The sequence below is a fragment of the Moschus berezovskii genome, chromosome 2, assembly GCF_049115385.1.
Source record: "Moschus berezovskii isolate FMDL1 chromosome 2, NW_MosBer_1.0, whole genome shotgun sequence".
NCBI classification, from domain to species: Eukaryota; Metazoa; Chordata; class Mammalia; order Artiodactyla; family Moschidae; genus Moschus; species Moschus berezovskii.
Window position 1 is genome coordinate 140,495,286 of NC_142461.1, and position 23,124 is coordinate 140,518,409.

Consider the following 23,124-nt stretch of genomic DNA (forward strand, 5'->3'; position numbering starts at 1 on the left):
CGATTTGAGTCCATAAAATGTGTTCTCCTCTCCAACGGAGATGGATGATAGGGAACTTTCTGAATGGGATAAAGTGTGTAAAGTACCCTTTTGCCTTTCAAGCTGCAATGTGGGAATCTCTTGAGATTGTGCAGCGCAAAATTACCTCATCTCGCATTGAGGGAATAATTTTGTGGTTTTTCTGGAGTTGCGTCGGGAAGCAGGGGGTACTTCGCGAGTTAAGACAGGGACCTGAGGAACTCACTCGAGTTACTTCGTGGAAGTCAGGTCCCCTTTTGTGCTGGAAGGAAACTTCCGAATTACCTTCAAGCCATTAATTGGGAATATTGCCTCTTCTCGGTTTGAGTCCATAAAGTGGGTTCTCCTCTCCACTGAGGACGGATGTTAGGGAACATTCTGAGACGCATAAAGGGAGTCAAGTACCCTTTTGCCTTTCAAGCGGGAATGTGGGATTTCTCTTGAGATTCTGTAGCGCAAAATTACCTCATCTCGCATTGACGGGCTAATTCTGTGGTGTTTCTCCAGTTGCGTTGGGAAGCAGCGGGTAATTTTCGATTTGCATCGGGAACCTCAGGAACTCGCTCCAATTGCTCAGCGATTTCAAGTCGCCCTTTGTGTTGGAAGGGGAACTTCCGGGTTACTCTCTAGAAGTTAAATGGGAATATTGCCTCTTCAAGATTTGAGTCCATAAAGTGTGTTCTCCACTCCACTGAGGACGGATGTTAGGGAAAATTCTGAGTCGCATAAAGTGTATCTATTACCCTTTTGCCTTTCAAGCAGGAATCCGGGATTTCTCTTGAGATCCTGCAGCGCAAAATTTCCTCATCTCTCTTTGAGGGCATAATATTGTGGTATTTCTCGAATTATGGCAGGAAGCTGGGGGTTCTACTGGAGTTGCGACGGGGACCTAAGGAACTCACTTAAGTTATTTCAGAGATGTCAGGTCACGTTTTGTGCTGGAAGGGGAACTTCGGGTTTACTCTCTAGCCCTTTAATTGGAATAGGGCCTCTTCTGGTGTTGAATCCATAAAGTGTGTTCTCCTCTCCAATGGGGACGGATGTTAGGGAAATTTCTGAGTGGCATAAAGTGTGTCAAGTACCCTTTGGCTTTTCAAGCTGAATGTGGGATTTCTCTTGAGATTCTGCTTCGCAAAATTACCTCATCTCCCAGTGAGGGGATAATTTTGTTCTGTTTCTTTAGTTGCTGCGGGAACCCGAGGGTACTTCTGGATATGGGAAGGGAACGTCAGGAACTCGCTCTGGTTGCTTCAGGGAAGTCAAGTCCTCTTTTGTGTTGTAAGGGGAACTTCCGGGTTCTTCTCGAGCCATTTTATGGGAATATTGCCTCTTCTCTATTTCAGTCAATACAGTCTGTTCCCCTCTCCACAGAGTTCGGATGTTAGGGAACATTGTGAGTCGCATAAATGGAGTCAAGTACCCTTTTGCCTTTCAAGCAGGAATGTGGGATTTCTCTTGAGATCCTCAGCGCAAAATTTCCTCATCTCGCATTGAAGGCATAAATTTGTGGTATTTATCTAATTGTGGTGGGAAGCTGGGGGTAATACCGGAGTTGCTTCGGGGACGTCAGGAACTCACTTGAGCTATTTCAGAGAAGTCTGGTCGCCTTTTCTGCTGGAAGGGGAACTTCCGGAATACTCTCTAGCACTTTAATTGGAATAGGGCCTCTTCTGGTGTTGAATCCATAAAGTGTGTTCTCATCTCCAATGGGGATGGATGTTAGAGAACTTTCTGAGTGGCATAAAGTGTGTCAAGTACCCTTTTGCCTTTCAAGCGGGAATGTGGGATTTCTCTTGAGATTCTGCTTCGCAAAATTACCTCATCTCCCAGTGAGAGGATAATTTTGTTCTGTTTCTTTAGTTACGGCGGGAACCCGGGGGTACTTCTGGATATGGGAAGGGAACGTCAGGAACTCGCTCTGGTTGCTTCAGGGAAGTCAAGTCCCCTTTTGTGTTGGAAGGGGAACTTCTGGATTTATCTCAAGCCTTTAAATGGGAATATTGCCTCTTCTCGATTTGAGTCCATAAATTGTGTTCCCCTCTGCACTGAGAACGGATGATAAGGAATATTCTGAGTCGCATAAATGGAGTCAAGTACCCTTTTTCCTTTCAAGCCGGAATGTGGGATTTCTCTTGAGATTCTGCAGCTCAAAATTTCCTCATCTCGCATTGAGGGGATAATTTTGTGGTATTTCTCGAATTGCGGCGGTAAGCTGGGGGTACTACTTGAGTTGCAACGGGGACCTCAGGAACTCGCTCGGGTTGCTTCAGGGAAGTCAGGTCCCCTTTTGTGCTGGAAGGTTAACTTCCGGATTACTCTCTAGCCCTTTAATTGGAATAGGGCCCCTTCTTGTGGTGATTCCATAAAATGTGTTCTCCTCTCCAATGGGGAGGGATGTTAGGGAAATTTCTGAGTGGCGTAAAGTGTGTCAAGTACCCTTTTACCTTTCAAGTGGGAAATTGGGATTTCTCTTGAGATTCTGCAGCACAAAATTTCCTCATGTCGCATTGAGTGGATAATTTTGTGGTGTTTCTCGAGTTGCGGCCGGAAGCAGGGAGTACCTCTTGAGTTCCGACGTGGACGTCAGGAATTCGCTCCGGTTGCTTCAGGGAATTCAAGATCCCTTTTGTGTTGGAAGGGGAACTTTCGGATTATTCTCAAGTCGTTAAATGAGAATATTGCCTCTTCCCGATTTCAGTCGATAAATTGTGTTCTCCTCTCCACTGAGGACGGATGTTAGGGAACATTCTGATTTGCATAACGGGAGTCATGTACCCTTTTTCTTTTCAAGCGGGAATGTGGGTTTTCTCTTGAGATTCTGCAGCGAAAATTACCTCATCCACCAATGAAGGGATAATTCTGTGGTGTTTCTCGAGTTGCAGCTGTAAGCAGGGGGAACTTCTCGAGTTGCGACGGGGACCTCAGGAACTCGCTCGGGTTACTTCAGGGAAGTCAAGTCCCCTTTTGTTTTGGAAGGGTAACTTCCGGATTACTCTCGAGCCGTTAAATGGGAATATTGCCTCCTCTAGATTTCAGTGCATAAAGTGTGTTCTCCTCTCCTAGAGGACGGATGTTAGGTAAGATTCTGAGTCGCCTACAGCGAGTCACGTACCCTTTTACTTTTCTAGAGGGAATGTGGGATTTCTCTTGAGATTCTGCAGCGCAAAATTACTTCATCTCGCATTGAGGGGTTAATTTTGTGGTCTTTCTAGAGTTGCGGCGGTAAACAGGGAGTACTTCTCGAGTTGCGACGGGGACCTCAGGAACTCGCTTAGGTTGCTTCAGGGAAGTCAGGTCCCCTTTGGTGTTGGAAGGGGAACTTCCGGATTAATCTCGAGTCTTCAAAGGGAATAGGCTCATCTTGAATGAGTCCATAAAGTGTGTTCTCCTGTTCAATGGGGACGGCTTTGTGAGGGAAATTTATTAGTCGCATAAAGGTTGTCAAGTACCCTTTAGATTTTCTGGCAGTAATGTTGAATTTCTCCTGAATTGTGCAGTGCAAAATTTCCTCACCTCACATTGAGCGGATAATTTTGTGGTGTTTCTCCTCTTGAGGCGGGAAGCTGGGGGTACCTCTCGAGTTGTGACGGGGACCTCAGGAATTCGCTCTTGTTGCTTCAGGGTAGTTAGGTTCCCTTTAGTGATGGAAGGGGAATTTTGGGGTTACTCTCGACACGTTGAATGGGAATAGGGCCTCTTCCCAAGTTGAGTCCATAAATTTTGTTCTCCTCTCCAATGGGGACACCTGTGTGAGGGAAGTTTCTGAGTCGCATAAAGGGTGTCAAGTACAGTTTTGCCTTTCCAGCCGGAACGTGAGATTTCTCTTGAATTGTGCAGCGCATAATTTCCTGATCTCGCATTGAGAGGAAAATTTTGTTGTGTTTCTCAAGTTGCGGCGGGAAGATGGTGGAATTTCTGGAGTAGTGAACAGGACGTCAGGAATTCACTCTGGTTGCTTCAGGGAAGTCAGGTCCCCTTTTGTGTTGAAAGGGGAATTTCGGGATTACTCTCGAGCCGTTAAATGGGAATAGGGCCTCTTCTCGAGTTAAGTCCATAAAGTGTGTTCTCCTCTCCAATGGGGACGACTGTGTGAGGGAATTTTCTGAGTCTCACCCGGCGGCACAGACTCGAGAGATGCCATCCCCTCCTGCGCAGATGCAAGAGAATCCTTCCCTGCCTGTTGAGACGCGAGAGACCTAGGCCCCGCACGGGCAGTCGCGAGAGAACCCGGCTGTGCCCGTGCAGACCGAAAAGACTCCAGCCCCTTCCAGCCAGACACGAGAGACGCCGGCCCTGGCGCAACCGACCATGCAAAGATGCACGGCCATGAGGAGTTACCCCACGCCTGAGGCCAGGACAGGCGGCCAAGAGGAGGTACCCCACGTCCAATAGGTTCAGGGGAGGGCTGAGAGGAGCTACTCACATTCAAGCTCAGGAGGCGCAGCCTTGAGGACATACCCCTCATCCAAGGTAAGGTGCAGCAGCTGCGCTCTCTGGAGCAGCTGTGAAGAGATATCCCACACCCAAGGTAAGAGAAACTCAAATCAGATGGTAGGTATTGTGAGGGGGCATCAGAGGGCAGACACACTTAAATCATCATCACAGGAATCTAGTCAATCTGATCACATGGACCACAGTCTAACGTGGTCCACTGGAGAAGGGAATGGCAAACCACTTCAGTATACTTGCCTTGAGAACCCCATGAACAGTATCAAAGGGCAAAATGACAGGATACTGAATGAGGAATTCCCCAGGTCGGTAGGTGCCCAGTATGCTACTGGAGATCAGTGGAGAAATAACTCTAGAAGGAAAGAAGGGATAGAGCAAAAGCAAAACCAGTACCCAGTTGTGGATGTGACTGGTGATAAAAGCAAGGTCTAGTGCTGTAAAGAGCAATATTGCATAGGAACCTGGAATGTTAGGTCCATGAATCAAGGCAAATTGGAAGTGGTCAAACAGGAGATGGCAAGAGTAAACATAGACATCCTAGGAATCAGTGAATTAAAATGGACTGGAATGTGTGAATTTAACTCGGATGACCATTATATCTACTACTGTGGGCAGGAATCCCTTAGAAGAAATGGAGTAGCAATCATGGTCAACAAAAGAGTCCGAAATGCAGTACTTGGATGCAATCTTAAAAACGACAGAATGATTTATGTTCGTTTCCAAGGCAAACCATTCAACATTACAGTAATCCAGGCCTATGCCCCAACCAGTAACACTGAAGAAGCCGAAGTTGAACGTTTCTATGAAGACCTACAAGACCTTTTGGAACTAACACCCAGAAAAGATATCCTTTTCATTATAGGGGACTGGAATGCAAAAGTAGGAAGCCAAGTAACACCTGGAGTAACAGGCAAATTTGGCCTTGGAGCACGGAATGAAGCAGGGCCAAGTCTAATAGAGTTTTGTCAAGAGAACTCACTGGTCGTAGCAAACACCCTCTTCCAGCAACACAAGACAAGACTCTACACGTGGACATTACCAGATGGTCAACACCAAAATCAGATTGATTGTATTCTTTGCAGCCAAAGATGGAGAAGCTGTATACAGTTAGCAAAAACAAGACCAGGAGCTGACTGTGGCTCAGATCATGAACTCCTTATTGCCAAATTCAGACTTAAATTGAAGAAAGTAGGGAAAACCCCTAGACCATTCAGATAGGACCTAAATCAAATCCCTTATGATTATACAGTGGAAGTGAGAAATAGATTTAAGGGACTAGATCTGATAGATAGAGTGCCTGCTGAACTCTGGACGGAGGTTCGTGACATTGTAGAGGAGACAGGGACCAAGAGTATCCCCATGGAAAAGAAATGCAAAAATAGCAAAATGGTTGTCTGAGGGGGCCTTCCAAATAGCTGTGAAAAGAAGAGAATCGAAAAGCAAAGGAGAAAGGGAAAGATATATGCATTAGAATTCAGAGTTTCAAAGAATAGCAAGGAGAGATAAGAAAGCCTTCCTCAATGATCTATGCAAAGAAATAGAGGAAAACAACAGAATAGGAAAAGCAAGAGATCTCTTCAAGAATATGAGAGATTCCAAGGGAACATTTCATGCAAAGATGTGCTCGATAAAGGACAGAAATGGTATGGACCTAACAGAAGAAGAAGATATTAAGAAGAGGTGGCAAGAATACACAGAAGAACTGTACAAAAAAGATCTTCCCGACCAGGATAGTCACGAAAATGTGATCACTGACCTAGAGCCAGACATCTTGGAATGTGAAGTCAAGTGTGCTTTAGAAAGCATCACTACGAACAAAGCTAGTGGAAGTGATGGAATTCCAGTTGAGCTCTTTCAAATCTTGAAAGATGATGCTGTGAAAGTGCTGCACTCAATATGCCAACAAATTTGGAAAACTCAGCAGTGGCCACAGGACTGGAAGAGGTCAGTCTTCATTCCAATCCCAAAGAAAGGCAATGCCAAAGAATGCTCAAACTACCGCACAATTGCACTCATCTCACACGCTAGTAAAGTCATGCTCAAAATTCTCCAAGCCAGGCTTCAGCAGTATTTGATCTGTGAAATCCCAGATGTTCAAGCAGGTTTTAGAAAAGGGAGAGGCACCAGAGATCAAATTGACAACATCCGCTGGATCATGGAGAAAGCAAGAGAGTTCCAGAAAAACATCTATTTCTGCTTCATTGACTATGTCAAAGCCTTTGACGGTGTGGATCACAATAAACTGTGAAAGATTCTGAAAGAGATGGGAATCCCAGACCACCTGAGCTGCCTCTTTAGAAACCTGTATGCAGGTCAGGAAGCAATATTCAGAATTGTACATGGAACAACAGACTGGTTCCAAATAGGAAAAGGAGTACGTCAAGGCTGTATATTGTCACCTTGCTTATTTAACTTATATGCAGAGTACATCATGAGAAATGCTGAGCTGGAAGAAAACAAGCTGGAATCAAGATTGCTGGGAGAAATATCAATAACCTCATATATGCAGATGACACCACCCTTAGGGCAGAAAATGAAGAGGAACTCAAAAGCCTCTTGATGAAATTGAAAGAGGAGAGTGAAAATGTTGGCTTGAAGCTCAACATTCAGAAAACAAAGATCATGGAATCTGGCTTGGCGAACAGTGATTCATTGAGTCACGGAGAGTAGGACACGACTGAGCGACTGAACTGAACTGAAGTGAATAAACTGTGTCAAGTACCCTTTTGACTTTCAGGCGGGAATGAGGAATTTCTCTTGATTGAGCAGTGCAAAATTTCCTCATCTCGCCTTGAGGGGATAATTTTGTGGTGTTTCTCAAGATGCAACGGGAAACTGGGGATTACTTCTCGAGTTGTCATGGGGACCTAAGGAACTCGCTCGGGTTGCTTCAGGGAAGTCAGGAACCCTTTCGTGTTGGAAGGGGAACTTCGGGATTACTTCCGAGCCGTTATAGGGAATAGGGCCTCTTCTCGAGTTGAGTTCGTAAAGTGTGTTCTCCTCTCCAATGGGGACGGCTGTTTAAGGGAACTTACTGAGGCGCATAAACGGTGTCAAGTAACCTCTTGCATTTCAATGGGAAATGTGGGATTTCTCTTGAATTGTGCAGCGCAAAATTTCCTCATCTCGCATTGAGGGCATAATTTTGTGGTGTTTCACGACTTGCAGTGGGAAACTGGGGGTTTTCTCCTGTTGCGACGGGGACCTCAGGAACTCGCTCGGGTTGCTTCAGGGAAGTCAGGTCCCTCTTTTGGTTGGAAGGGAATATTCTGGATTACTCTCGAGCCGTTAAAGCGAATACGGCCTCTTCTAGAGTTGAGTCCATAAATGTGTTCTCCTCTCCAATGGGTTCGTCTGTTTGAGGGAAGTTTCTGGGTCACATAAAGGGAGTCAAGTACCATTTTGCCTTTCAAGTGGGAATGTGGATTTTCCCTTCAGATTCTGCAGTGCAAAATTTCCTCATCTCGCATTCAGGGAATAATTTTGTGGTGTTTCTCGAGTTGTAGCCGAAAGCTGGGCGGTACTTATGGACTCGATTTGAGTCCATAAAGTGTGTTCTCCTCTCTACTGAGGATGGACGTTAGGGAACATTCTGAGTCGCATAAATGCAGTCAAGTACTCTTTGCCTTTCAGTCGTAAATGTGGGGTTTCCCTTGAGATTCTGCAGCGCAAAATTTCCTCATCTTGCATTGAGGGGATAATTTTGTGGTGTTTATCGAATTGCGGCGGGAAGCTGGGGGTACTTCTCAAGTTGCGATGGGGACCTCAGGATTTCACTCGAGTTACTTCAGGGAAGTCAGGTCCCCTTTTGTGCTGGATGGGGAACTTCCGGATTACTCTCGAGCCCTTTAATGGGAATAGGGCCTCTTCTGGAGTTGAGTCCATAAAGTGTGTTCTCCGCTCCAATAAGTACGGATGTTAGGAAACTATCTGAATCACATAAAGTGTGTCAAGTGCCCTTTTGCCTTTCAAGCGGGAATGTCGGATTTCTCCTGAGGTTCTGCAGCGCAAAATTACCTCATCTGGCATTGTGGGGATAATTTTGTGTTGTTTCTCGAGTTGCGGCGGGAAGCAGGGCGTATTTCTCGAGTTGCCACGGGGACCTCAGGAACTCGCTTGGGTTTCTTCCAGGAAGTTAACTCACCTTTTGTTTTGGGAGGGGAGCTTCCGGATTACTGTCGAGCCGTTCAATGGGAATATTGACTCTTCTCGATTTGAGTCCATAAAGTGTGTTCTCCTCTCCAATGAGGACGGATGTTAGGGACCATTCTGATTCGCCTAATGGGAGTCAAGTAGCCTTTTGCCTTTCAACCGTGAATGTGGGAAATCTCTTGAGATTCTGCAGCGCAAATTTTCCTTATCTCGCATTGAATGGATAATTTTGAGATGTTTCTCTTATTGTGGCGGGAAGCTGGGGGTACTTCTACAGTTGCGACGGGGACCTCACAAACTCACTCGAGTTACTTTAGCTAAGTCAGGTCCCCTTTTGTGCTGGAAGGGGAACATACAGATTACTCTCGAGCCCTTTAATGGGAATAGGACCTCTTCTTGAGTTGAGTCCATAAAGTGTATTATCCTCTCCACTGGGGACGGATGTTAGGGAACTTTGTGAGTGGCATAAAGTGTGTCAAGTACCCTTTTGCCTTTCAAGCAGGAATGTGGTGTTTCACTTGAGATTCTGCAGCGCAAAATTTTCTCATCTCCCATTGAGGGAATAATTTTGTGGTGTATCTCGTGTTGTGGCGAGAAGCAGGGGGTACTTCTCGAGATGCAACGGGACCTGAGGAACTCGCTCAGGTTGCTTCAGGGAAGTCAAGTCCCCTTTTGTGCTGGAAGGGTAACTTCTGGGTTACTCTCGAGCCGATAAATGGGAATATTGCCTCTTCTCGATTTGAGTCTATAAAGTGTGTTCTCCACCCACTGAGGACGGATATAAGGGAATATTCTGAGTCCCATAAAGGGAGTCCAGTACCCTTTTGCCTGTCAAGCGGGAATGTGGGATTTCTCTTGAGATTTTGCAGCGCAAAATTTCCTCATCTCGCATTGAGGGTATAATATTGTGGTGTTTCTCGAATTGCGGCGGGAAGTTGGGGGTACTTCTCGAGGCACGATGGAGACCTCAGGAACTCACTCGTGTTACTTTAGGGAAGTCAGGTCCCCTTTTGTACTGGAAAGAGAAAGTCCATATTGCATTTGAGCCCTTTAAAGGGCATAGGGACTCTTCTCGAGTTGAGTCCATAAAGTGTGTTTTCCTCTCCAGTGGGGACGGATGTTAGGGAAATTTCTGAGTGGCATAAAGTGTGTCAAGTACACTTTCGCCTTTCAAGCGGAAATGTGGGATTTCTCTTGAGATTTTGCAGCGAAAATTACCTCAGCTCGCATTGAGGGGATAATTTTGTGGTGTTTCTGGACTTGAGGCAGAAAGCAGGGTGTTCTTCTCGAATTACGACGGGAACCTCAGGAACTCACTCGAGTTACTTCATGGAAGTCAGTGCCCCTAAAGTGCTGAAAGGGAAGTTCTGAATTACTCTCGAGCCGTTAAATGGGAATATTGCCTCTTCTCGATTTGAGTCCATAAGGTATGTTCTCTTCTCCTATGAGGTCGGATGATAAGGAACATTCTGAGTCGCATAAAGGGAGTCAAGTTTCCTTTTGCCTTTCAAGCGGGAATGTGGGATTTCTCTTGAGATTCTGCATTGCAAAACTTCCTCATCTCGCATTGAGGGGATAATTTTGTGGTGTTTCTCTAATTGCGGCAGGAAGCTGGGGGTACTTCTTGAGGTTCGAGGAGGACCTCAGGAACTCACTAGGGTTACTTCAGAATAATCAGGTCCACTTTTGGGTTGGAAAGGGAACTTCCGGATTACTCTGGAGCCCTTTAAAGGAAATAGGGCCTCTTCTTGAGTTGAGTCCATAAAATGTGTTCTCCTCTCCAATGGGGACAGATGTTATGGAACATTCTGAGTCGCATAAATGAGTCAAGTACCCTTTTGCCTTTCGAGCGGGAATGTGGGATTTCTCTTGAGATTCTGCAGCGAAAATTACCTCATCCACCACTGAGGGGATAATTTTGTGATGTTTATCCTGTTGCGGCGGGAAGCAGTGAGTACTTTTCGATTTGCGTCCGGAACCTCAGGAACTCTCTCGGGTTGCTTCAGGGAAGGCAAGTCCCTTTTTGTGTTGGAAGGGGAACTTCCGGGTTACTCTCGAGCCGTTAAATGGGAATATTGCCTCTTCTCGATTTGGGTCAATATAGTGTGTTCCCCTCTCCACAGAGGACTTATGTTAGGGACCATTGTGAGTCTCATAAAGGGAGTCAAGTACCCTTTTGACTTTCAAGCGGGAATGTGGCATTTCTCTTGAGATTCTGCAGCGCCAATTTACCTCATATCGCATTGAGGCGATAATTTTGTCGTGTTTCTCGAATTGTGGCGGGAAGCTGGGGGTATTTCTCGAATTGCCAATGGGACCTCAGGAAATCACTAGACTTACTTCAGGGATGTCAGTTCCCCTTTTGTACTGGAAAGGGAACTTCTGGATTACTCTCGAGTGCTTTCATGGGAATAGGGCCTCTTCTCGAGTTGAGTCCATAAAGTGTAGTCTCCTCTCCAATAGGGACGGATGTTAGGGAATTTTCTTAGTGGCAAAAAGGGTGTCAAGTACCCTTTTGCTTTCAAGCGGGAATGAGGAATTTCTTTTGAGATTCTGCAGTGCAAAATTACCTCATCTCGCATTGAGGGGATGATTTTGTGGTATTTCTCGAGTTGCAGCGGGTAGCAGGGTTACTTCTCCATTTGCGACGGGAACCTCAGGAATTCACTCGGGTTACTTCAGGGAAGTCCAGTCCGCTTTTGTGTTGGAATGGGAACTTCTGGGTTACTCTGGAGCCATTAAATGGGAATATAGCCTCTTCTCGATTTGAGTCCATAAAGTGTATTCCCTCTCCAATGGGGACGAATGTTAGGGAACTTTTTAAGTGGCATAAAGGAAGTCAAGTACACTTTTTCCTTTCAAACGGGAATGTGGGATTTCTCGTGAGATTCTGCAGTGCAAAATTACCTCATCTCACATTGAGGGGATAATTTTGTGGTGTTTCTCGAGTTGCGTTGGGAAACAAGGAGTACTTCTCAAGTTGCGACGGAGATTTCAGGAACTCGTCTGGGTTGCTTCAGGGAAGTCAGGTCCCCTTTTGTGTTGGAAGGGGAACTTCTTGATTAATCTCGAGCCATTAAATGGGAATATTGCCTCTTCTCGATTTGGGTCCATAAAATGTGTTCCCCTCTCCACTGAGGACGGATGTTAGGGAACATTCTGAGTCCCATAAAGGGAGTCAAGTACCCTTGAAGGGACATCAGGCACTCGTTCAGGTTGCTTCAGGAAACTCAAGTCCCCTTTTGTGCTGGAAGGGGAACATCCGGATTATTCTCCAGCCGTTAAATGAGAATATTGCCTCTACTCGATTTCAGTGCATAAAGTGTGTTTTCCTCCTCTTGATGACAGATGTTAGGGAACATTCTGAGTCACATGAAGGGAGTCAAGTATCCTTTTTCTTTCAAGCGGGAATGTGGGATTTCTCTTGAGATTCTGCAGCTCAAAATTTCCTCATCTCGCTTTGAGGGGATACTTTTGTGGTGTTTCTCGAATTGCGGCGGGAAGTTGGGGGTATTTCTCGAGTTGCGACGGGGACCTCAGGCACTCGCTCGGGTTGCTTTAGGGAAGTCAAGTCCCTTTTTGTGTTGGAAGGGGAACATCCGGATTACTCTCCAGCCGTTAAATGAGAATATTGCTTCTTCTCGATTTCAGTGCATAAAGTGTGCTCTCCTCTCCTTGAGGACGGATGTTAGAAAACATTCTGAGTCGCCTAAAGGGAGTCAAGTACCCTTTTACTTTTCAAGCGGGAATGTGGGATATATCTTGAGATTCTGCAGCATAAAATTTCCTCATCTCGCATTGAGGGGATAAATTTGTGGTGTTTCTCGAATTGCGGCGGGAAGCTGGGGATAATTCTCGAGTTGCGATGCTGACCTGAGGAACTCACTCGAGTTACTTCAGGGAAGTCAGGTTCCCTTTGTGCTGGAAGGGGAACTTCCGGATTACTCTCTAGCCCTTTAATACTGATAGGGCGTCTTCACATGTTGAATCCAGAAAGTGTGTTCTCCTCTCCAATGGCATAATGTGTGTCAAGTACCCTTTTGCCTTTCATGCGAGAATGTGGGATTTCTCTTGAGATTCTGCCGCGCAAAATTACCTCAACTAGCCTTGAGGGGATAATTCTGTCGTGTTTCTTTAGTTGCGACGGGAAGCCTGGGGTACTTCTGGATTTGGGAACGGAAGGTCAGGACTCACTAGGGTTGCTTCAGGGAATTCAAGTCCCCTTTTGTGTTGGAAGGGGAACTTCCGGGTTACTCTCGAGACGTTAAATGGGAATATTACCTCTTCAGGATTTGAGTCCATAAAGTGTGTTCTCCTCTCCACTGAGGACTGATGTGAGGGAACATTCTGAGTCGCATAAAGGGAGTCAAGTACCCTTTTGCCTGTCAAGCGGGAATGTGGGATTTCTCTTGAGATTCTGCATTGCAAATTTTCCTCATCTCGCATTGAGGCGATAATATTGTGGTGTTTCTCGAATTATGTCGGGAAGTTGGCGGTATACTCGACGTGCAACGGACACCTCAGGAACTCACTCCAGTTACTTCAGGGAAGTCAGGTCCCCTTTTTTGCTGGAAAGGGAACGTGTGTATTTCTTTTGAGTCCTTTAAAAGGAATAGGGCCTCTTCTCTATTTGAGTCCATAAAGTGTGTTCTCCTCTCCACTGAGGACGGATGTTAGGGAACATTCTGAATGGCACAAAGTTTGTCAAGTACGGTTTTGCCTTTCAAGCGGGAATGTGAGATTTCACTTGAGATTCTGCAGCGCAAAATTATCTCATCTCGCATTGAGGGGACAATTTTGTGATGATTCTGGAGTTTCGGCGGGAAGCAGGGGGTACTTTTCGAGTTGCGTCAGGGATCACAGGAACTCGCTCAATTTGCTTCAGGGAAATCAGGTTCCCGTTTTTGTTGGAAGGAGAACTTTCGGATTACTTTCGAGCCATTAAATGGAAATATTGCCTCTCATGATTGGAGTCAATAAAGTGTGTTCCCCTCTCCACTGAGGACGGATGTTAGGGTACATTTTGAGTAGCAAAAAGGGAGTCAGGTACCCTTTTGCCTTTCAAGCGGGAATGTGTGATTTCTCTTGAGATTCTGCATTGCAAATTTTCCTCATCTCGCATTGAGGTGATAATATTGTGGTGTTTCTCGAATTGCGGCGGGAAGTTGGCGGTATACTCGATGTGCAACGGAGACCTCAGGAACTCACTCCAGTTACTTCAGGGAAGTCAGGTCCCCTTTTGTGCTGGAAAGGGAACATGCGTATTTCTTTTGAGCCCTTTAAAGGGAATAGGGCCTCTTCTCGATTTGAGTGCATAAAGTGTGTTCTCCTCTCCACTGAGGACGGATGTTAGGGAACATTCTGAATGGCACAAAGTCTGTCAAGTATGCTTTTGCCTTTCAAGCGGGAATGTGGGAATTCACTTGAGATTCTACCGCGCAAAATTACCTCATCTTGCATTGAGGGGACAATTTTGTGATGATTCTCTAGTTTCGGCGTTAAGCAGGGGTTACTTTTCAAGTTGCGACGGGGATCACAGGAACTCGCTCAATTTGCTTCAGGGAAATCAAGTTCCCGTTTAAAACTGGAAGGAGAACTTTCGGATTACTTTCGAGCCGTTAAATGGAAATATTGCCTCTCTTGATTGGAGTCCATAAAGTGTGTTCCCCTCTCCACTGAGGACGGATGTTAGGGAACATTTTGAGTCGCATAAAGGGAGTCAAGTACCCTTTTGCCTTTCAAGCGTCAATGTGGGATTTCTCTTGAGATTCTGCCGCGGAAATTTTCCTCATCTCGCATTGAGGGGATAATTTTGTGGTATTTCTTGAATTGCGGCGAGAAGCTGGGGTACTTACCGAGGTGCGACGGGGACCTTAGTGACTCTCTGGAGTAACTTCAGGGAAGTCAGGTCCCCTTTTGTGCTGGAAGGGGAACTTCCGGATTACTCTCTAGCCCTTTAATTGGAATAGGGCCTCTTCTCGTGTTGAATCCATAAAATGTGTTCTCCTCTCCACTGGGGAAGGATGTTAGGGAACTTTGTGAGTGGCATAAGTGTTCCAAGTACCTTTTTGCCTTTCAAGCGGGAATGTGGGATTTCTCTTGAGATCCTGCATTGCATAATTACCTCATCTCGCATAGAGGGGATAATTTGTGGTGTTTCTCCTGTTGCGGCGGGAAGCAGCGGGTACTTTACCATTTGTGAGGGGAACTTCAGGGACTCGCTCCAGTTGTTTAAGGGAAGTCAAGTCCCCTATTTTGTTGGAAGGGGAACTTCTGGGTTACTCTCGAGACGTTAAATGAGAATATTGCCTCTTCTCGATTTCAGTGCATAAAGTGGGTTCTCCTCTTCTTGAGGACGGATGTTAGAGAACATTCTGAGTCGCCTAAAGGGAGTCAAGTACCCTTTTATTTTTCAAGCAGAAATGTGGGATTTCTCTTTAGATTCTGCAGCACAAAATTTCCTCATCTCGCATTGAGGGGATAAATTTGTGGTGTTTCTCGAATTGCGGCGGGTAGCTGGGGATAATATCGAGTTGCGACGCCCATCAGGAACTCACTGGAGTTACTTCAGGGAAGTCAGGTCCCCTTTTGTGCTGGAAGGGAAACTTCCACGTTACTCTCTAGCCCTTTAATTGGAATAGGGCGTCTTCACGTTTTGAATCCATGAAGTGTGTTCTCCTCTCCAATGGGGATGGACGTTAGGGAACTTTGTTCGTGGAACAAAGTGTGTCAAGTATCCTTTTGCCTTTCAAGCGGGAATGTGGGATTTCTCTTGAGATCCTGCAGCGCAAAATTACCTCATCTCGCATAGAGGGGATAATTTTGTGTTGTTTCCGTGTTGCGGCGGGAATCAGCGGGTACTTTTCGATTTGCGACGTGAACCTCAGGAACTCGCTCCAATTGTTTCAGGGAAGTCAAGTCCCCTTTTGTTTTGGAAGGGGAACTTCCGGGTTACTCTCGAGCCGTAAAATGGGAATATTGCCTCTTCTCGATTTGAGTCCATAAAGTGTGTTCTCCACTCCACTGAGGACGGATGTTAGGGAAAATTCAGAGTCGCATAAAGGGTATCAAGTACCCTTTTGCCTTTCAAGCGGGAATGTGGGATTTCTCTTGAGATACTGCAGCGCAAAATTTCCTCATCTCGCATTGAGGGGATAATATTGTGGTGTTTTTTTAGTTGCGGCGGGGAGCCGGGAGTACTTCTGGATTTGCGATGGGAAAGTCAGGAACTCGCTAGGGTTGCTTCAGGGAAGTCAAGTCCCCTTTGTGTTGGAAGGGGAACTTCCGGGTTACTCTCGACCCGTTAAATGGGAATATTGCCTCTTCTCGATTTGAGTCAATATAGTGTGTTCCCTTCTCCACAGGGGAGGGATGTTAGGGAACATTCTGAGTCGCATAAAGAGATTCAAGTACCCTTTTGCCTTTCAAGCGGGAATTTGGGATTTCTCTTGAGATTCTGTAGCACCAAATTTCCTCATCTCGCACTGACTTGATAATATTGTGGGGTTTCTCGAATTGCAGCGGGAAGTTGGGCGTATTCTCGAGGTGCAACGGAGACCTCAGGAACTCACTCCAGTTACTTCAGGGAAGTCAGGTCCCCTTTTGTGCTGGAAAGCGAACGTCCTTATTACTTTTCAGCCCTTTAAAGGGAATAGGGCCTCTTCTCGATTTGAGTCCATAAAATGTGTTCTCCTCTCCACTGAGAACGGATGTTAGGGAACATTTTGAATGGCACAAAGTGTGTCAAGTACGCTTTTGCCTTTCAAGCGGAAATGTGGGATTTCACTTCAGATTCTGCAGCGCAAAATTACCTCATCTTACATTCAGGGGACAATTTTGTTATTATTCTGGAATTTCGGCGGGAAGCAGGGGGTACTTCTCGAGTTGCGACGGGGTTCACAGGTACTCGCTCGATTTGCTTTAGGGAAGTCAAGTTCCCTTTTGTGTTGGAAGGAGAACTTTCAGATTACTCTCGAGCCGTTAAATGGAAATATTGCCTCTCTTGATTTGAGTCCATAAAGTGTGTTCCCCTCTCTACTGAGGACGGATGTTAGGGAACATTTTGATTCCCATGAAGGAAGTCAAGTTCCCTTTTACTTTTCAGGCGGGAATGTGCTATTTCTCTTGAGATTCTGCAGCTCAAAATTTCCTCATCTCGCTTTGAGGGGATAATTTTGTGGTGTTTCTCGAATTACGGCTGGAAGCTTCGGGTACTTCTGGAGTTGCGACGCTGAACTCAGTGACTCAATCGAGTTACTTCAGGGAAGTCAGGTCCCCTTTTGTGCTGATAGGGGAAATTCCGAATTACTCTCTAGCCCTTTAATTGGAATAGGGCGTCTTCACGTGTTGAATCCTTAAAGTGTGTTCTCCTCTCCAATGGGGACGGATGTTAGGGAACATTTTGAATGGCAAAAAATATGTCAAGTACGCTTTTGCCTTTCAAGCGGGAATCTGGGATTTCACTTCAGATTGTGCAGCGTAGAATTACCTCATCTCGCATTGAGGGGATAATATTGTGGTGTTTCTTTTTTGCTGCGGGAAGCCTGGGGTACTTCTGGATTTGCGAAGGGAACGTCAGGAACTCGCTAGGGTTACTTCAGGGAAGTCAAGTCCCCTTTTTTGTTGTAAGGGGAACTTCCTGGTTACTCTCGAGCAGTTAAATGGGAATATTTCCTCTTTTGGATTTGAGGCCATAAGTTGTGTTCCCCTCTCCACTGAGGACGGATGTTAGGGAACATTCTGTGTCGCATGAAGGAAGTCAAGAACCTTTTACCTTTCAAGCGGGAATGTGGGATTTCTTTTGAGATTCTGCAGCTCAAAATTTCCTCATCTCGCATTGAGGGGATAATTTTGTGGTATTTCTCGAATTGCGGCGGGAAATTGGGGGTAGTACTGGAGTTACGAGGGGGACCTCAGGAATTCACTCGTGTTGCTTCAGGGAAGTCAGGTCCCCTTTTGTGCTGGAAGGGGAACTTCCGGATTACTCTCTAGCCCTTTAATTGGAATAGGGCGTCTTCCCGTGTTAAATCCATAAAGAGTGTTCTCCTCTCCAATGGGGACGGATGTTAGGAAAATTTCTGAGTGGCATAAACTGTGTCAAGTACACTTTTGCCTTTCAAGCGGGAATGTTGGATTTCTCTTGAGATCCTGCAGAGCAAAATTACCTCATCGCGCCTTGAGGGGATAGTTTTGTCGTGTTTCTTTAGTTGAGGCGGGAAGCCAGGGGTACTTCTGGATTTGCGAAGGGAATGTCAGGAAGTCGCTAGGTTTGCTTCAGGGAAGTCAAGTTCCCTTTTGTGCTGGAAGTGGAACTTCCGGGTTACTCTCGAGGCATTAAATCGGAAAATTGCCTCTTCTCGATTTGAGTCCATAAAGTGTGTTCTACTCTCCACTGAGGAGGGATGTTAGGGAACATTCTGAGTCGCATAAAGGGAGTCAAGTGCACTTTTGCCTTTCAAGCGGGAATGTGGCATTTCTCTTATGATCCTGCAGTAAAAAATTTCTTATTTCGAATTGAGGACATAATTTTGTGGTATTTCTCTAATAGTGGTGGGAAGCTGGGCGTACTCCTGGAGTTGCGACGGGTAACTCAGAAACTCACTTGAGTCATTTCAGAGAAGTCTGGTCGCCTTGTGTGCCGGAAGGTGAACTCCTAGATTACTCTCTAACCTTTTAATTGGAATAGGGCCTCTTCTGGTGTTGAATCCATAAAGTGTGTTCTCCTCTCCAATGGGGGCGGATATTAGGGAACTTTCTGAGTGGCATAAAGTGTGTCAAGTACCCTTTGGCCTTTAAAGCGGGAATGTGGGATTTCTCTTGAGATTCTGCAGCGCAAAATTACCTCATCTCGCCTTGAGGGGATAATTTTGTGGTGTTTCTCGAATTGCTGCGGGAAGCTAGGTGTACTTCACGAGTTGAGACGCGGACCTCATCAACTCACTCGAGTTACTTCAGGGAAGTCAGGTCCCCTTTTGGGCTAGAAGGGGAACTTCTGGATTACTCTCGAGCGTTTAAATGGGAATATTGCCTCTTCACGATTTGAGTCCATAAACTGTGTTCTCCTCTCCTTGAGGACGGATGTTAGGGAATATTCTGAGTGGCATAAAGTGTGTCAAGTACCCTTTTGCCTTTCAAGCGGGAATGTGGGATTTCTCTTGTGATTCTGCTTCGCAAATTTACCTCATCTCGCATTGACAGGATAATTTTCTTGTGTTTCTTTAGTTGCGGCGGGAAGCCGGGGGTACTTCGGGATATGGGAAGGGAAAGTCAGGAACTCGCTAGGGTTGCCTCACGGAAGTCAAGTTCACTTTTTTGTTGGAAGGGGAACTTCCGGGTTACTCTCGAGCTGTTAAATGGGATATTGCCTCTTCGCAATTTGAGTCCATAAAGTGTGTTCTCCTCTCCACTGAGGACTGATGTTAGGCTACATTTTGAGTAGCATAAAGGGAGTCAAGTACCCTTTTTCCTTTCAAGCGGGAATGTGGGATTTCTCTTGAGATTCTGCAGCTCAAAATTTCCTCATCTCGCTTTGAAGGGATAATTTTGTGGTGTTTCTGGAATTGCGGCGGGAAGCTGGGGGTACTACTGGAGTTGCAAGGAGGACCTCAGGAACTCACTCGTGTTGCTTCAGGAAAGTCAGGTTCCCTTTTTTGCTGGAAGGGGAACTTCCGGATTGCTCTCTAGCCCTTTAATTGGAATAGGGCCTCTTCTCGAGTTGAATACATAAAGTGTGTTCTCCTCTCCAATGGTGAAGGATGTTAGGGAACTTTGTGAGCGGCTTAAAGTGTGTCAAGTACCCTTTTGGCTTTCAAGCGGGAATGTGGGATTTCTCTTGAGATTCTGCAGCGCAAAATTACTTCAGCTCGCATTGAGGGGATAATTTTGTGGTGTTTCTCGAGTTGCAGCTGGAAGCAGGGGGTACTTCTCGAGTTGCGATGGGGACCTCAGGCACTCGCTCGGGTTGCTTCAGTGAAGTCAAATCCCCTTTTGTGTTGGAAGGGGAACATTGGGATTACTCTCGAGCTGTTAAATGGGAATATTGTCTCTTCTGGATTTGAGGCCATAATTGTGTTCCCCTCTCCACTGAGGACTGATGTTAGGGAACATTCTGAGTCACCTAAAGAGATTCAAATACCGTTTTACTTTTCAAGCGGGAATGTGGGATTTCTCTTGAGATCCTGCAGCACAAAATTTCCTCATCTCGCATTGAGGGGATAAATTTGTGGTGTTTCTCGAATTGCGGCGGGAAGCTGGGGATAATTCTCGAGTTTCGACGTGGACCTCAGGAACTCACTGGAGTTACTTCCGGGAAGTCAGGTCTCCTTTTGTGCTAGAAGGGGAACTTCCGTGATACTCTCTACCCCTTTAATTGGAATAGGGCGTCTTCACGTGTTGAATCCATAAAGTGTGTTCTCCTCTCCAATGGGGAAGGACGTTAGGGAACTTTGTTAGTGGCATAAAGTGTGTCAAGTACACTTTTGCCTTTCAAGCGGGAATGTGGGATTTCTCTTGAGATCCTGCAGCGCAAAATTACCTCATCTCGCATAGAGGGGATAATTCTGTCGTGTTTCTCGTGTTTCTGCGGGAAGCAGCGGGTACTTTTAGATTTGCGACGGGAACCTCAGCAACTCGCTCCAATTGTTTCAGGGAAGTCAAGTCCCCTTTTGTGTTGGAAGGGGAACTTCCGGGTTACTCTCGAGCCGTTAAAAGGGAATATTGCCTCTTCTCGATTTGAGTCCATAAAGTGTGTTCTCCACTCCACTGAGGACGGATGTTAGGGTACATTCAGAGTCGCATAATGTGTATCAAGTACCCTTTGCCTTTCAAGCGGAAGTGTGGGATTTCTCTTGTGATTCTGCAGTGCAAAATTTCCTAATCTCGCATTGAGGGGATAATATTGTGGTGTTTCTTTAGTTGCAGTGGGAAGCCGGGGTTACTTCTGGATTTGCGAAGGGAAGGTCAGGAACTCTCTAGGGTTGCTTCAGGGAAGTCAGGTCCCCTTTTGTGTTGGAAGGGGAACTTCCGGGTTACTCTCGACCTGTTAAATGGGAATATTGCCTCTTCTCGATTTGAGTCAATATAGTGTGTTCCCCTCTCTACAGAGGACGGATGTTAGGGAAAATTCTGAGTCGCATAAAGGGAATCAAGTACACTTTTGCCTTTCATGAGGGAATGTGGGATTTCTCTTGAGATCCTGCACCGCAAAATTTCCTCATAACGAATTGATGGCCAAATTTTTTGGTATATCTCTAATAGCGGTGTGAAGCTGGGTGTACTACTGGAGTTTCGACGGGGACCTCAGGAACTCACTTGAGTTATTTCAGAGTATTCTGGTCCCCTTTTGTGCTGGAAGGGGAACTTCTAGATTACTCTGTAGCCCTTTAATTGATATAGGGCCTCTTCTTGTGTTGAATCCTTAAAATGTGTTCTCCTCTCCAAAGGGGGCGGAGGGTAGTGAACTTTCTGAGTGGCATAAAGTGTGTCAAGTACCCTTTTGCCTTTCAAGCGGGAATGTGGGATTTCTCTTGAGATCCTTCAGCGCAAAATTACCTCATCTCGCATTGAGGAAATAATTTTGTTGTGTTTCTTTTGTTGCGGCGGGAAGCCAGGGATACATCTGAATATGGGAAGGGAACGTCAGGAACTCGCTAGGGTTGCTTCAGGGAAGTCAAGTCCCCTTTTGTGTTGGAAGGAGATCTTCCGGGTTACTCTCGAGCCGTTAAATGGGAATATTGCCTCTTCTCAATTTGAGTCCATAAAGTTTGTTCTCCTCTTCACTGAGGACGGATGTTAGGGAACATTCTGAGTGGCATAAACGGAGTCAAGTACCCTTTTACTTTTCAAGCGTGAATGTGGGAATTCTCCTGTGATTCTGCAGCCCAAAATTTCCTCATCTCACATTGAGGGGATAATTTGTGGTGTTTCTGGAATTGTGGCGGGAAGCTGGTGGTACTTCTCGAGTTGCGACGCGGACCTCAGCGACTCACTCGAGTTACTTCAGGGAAGTCAGGTCCCCTTTTTTGCTGGAAGGGGAACTTCCGGATTACTCTCTAGCCCTTTAATTGGAATAGGGTGTCTTCACGTGTTGAATCCATAAAGTGTGTTCTCCTCTGAAATGGGGACGGATATTAGGGAATTTTCTGAGTGGCATAAAGTGTGTCAAGTACCCTTTTGCCTTTCAAGCGGGAATGTGGGATGTCTCCTGAGATTCTGCTTCGCAAAATTACCTCATCTCGCATTGAGGGGATAATTCGTGGTGTGTTTCTTTAGTTGCGGCGGGAAGCCGGGGGTAATTCTGGATATGGGAAGGGAACGTCAGGAACTCCCTAGGGTTGCTTCAGGGCAGTCGAGTTCATTTTTGTGTTGGAAGGGGAACATCCGGGTTACTCTCGAGCCGCTCAATGGGAATATTGCCTCTTCGCAATTTGAGTCCATAAAGTGTGTTCTCCTCTAAACTGAGGATGGATGTAAGGGAACATTCTGAGTCGCATAAAGGAAGTCAAGTACCCTTTTTCCTTTCAAGCGGGAATGTGGGATTTCTCTTGAGATTCTGCAGCTCAAAGTTTCTTCATCTCACATTGAGGGGATAATTTTGTGGTGTTTTTCCAATTGCGGCGGGAAGCTGGGGGTACTACTGGAGTTGTGAGGAGGACCTCAGGAACTCACTCGTGTTGCTTCAGGGAAGTCAGGTCCCCTTTTGTGCTGGAAGGGAAACTTCCGGATTACTCTCTAGCCCTTTAATTGGAATAGGGACTCTTCTCGTGTTGAATCCATAAAGTGTGTTCTCCTCTCCAATCGGACCGGATGTTAGGGATCCTTGTGGGCGGCTTAAAGTGTGTTAAGTACCCTTTTGGCTTTCAAGCGGGAATGTGGGATTTCTCTTGAGATTCTGCAGCGCAAAATTACCTCATCTCGCATTGAGGGGATAATTTTGTGGTGTTTCTCGAGTTGCAGCTGGAAGCAGGGGGTACTTCTCGAGTTGCGACGGGGACCTCAGGCACTCGCTCGGTTTGCTTCAGGGAAGTCAAATCCCCTTTTGTGTTGGAAGGGGAACACCGGGATTACTCTCGAGCCGTTAAATGAGAATATAGCCTCTTCTCGATTTCAGTGCATAAAGTGTGTTCTCCTCTTCTTGAGGACGTATGTTAGGGAACATTCTGAGTCGCCTAAAGGAGTCAAGTACCCTTTTACTTTTCAAGAGGGAATGTGGGATTTCTCTTGAGAATCTGCAGCACAAAATTTCCTCATCTCGCATTGAGGGGAAAAATTTGTGGTGTTTCTCGAATTGCGGTGGGAAGCTGGGGATAATTCTCGAGTTGCGACGTGGACCTCAGCAGCTCACTGGAGTTACTTCAGGGAAGTCAGGTGCCCTTTTTTGGTAGAAGGGGAGCTTCCGGATTACTCTGCAGCCCTTTAATTATAATAGCGCATCTTCACGTGTTGAATCCGTAAAGTGTGTTCTCCTCTCCAATGGGGACGGACGTTAGGGAACTTTGTTAGTGGCAT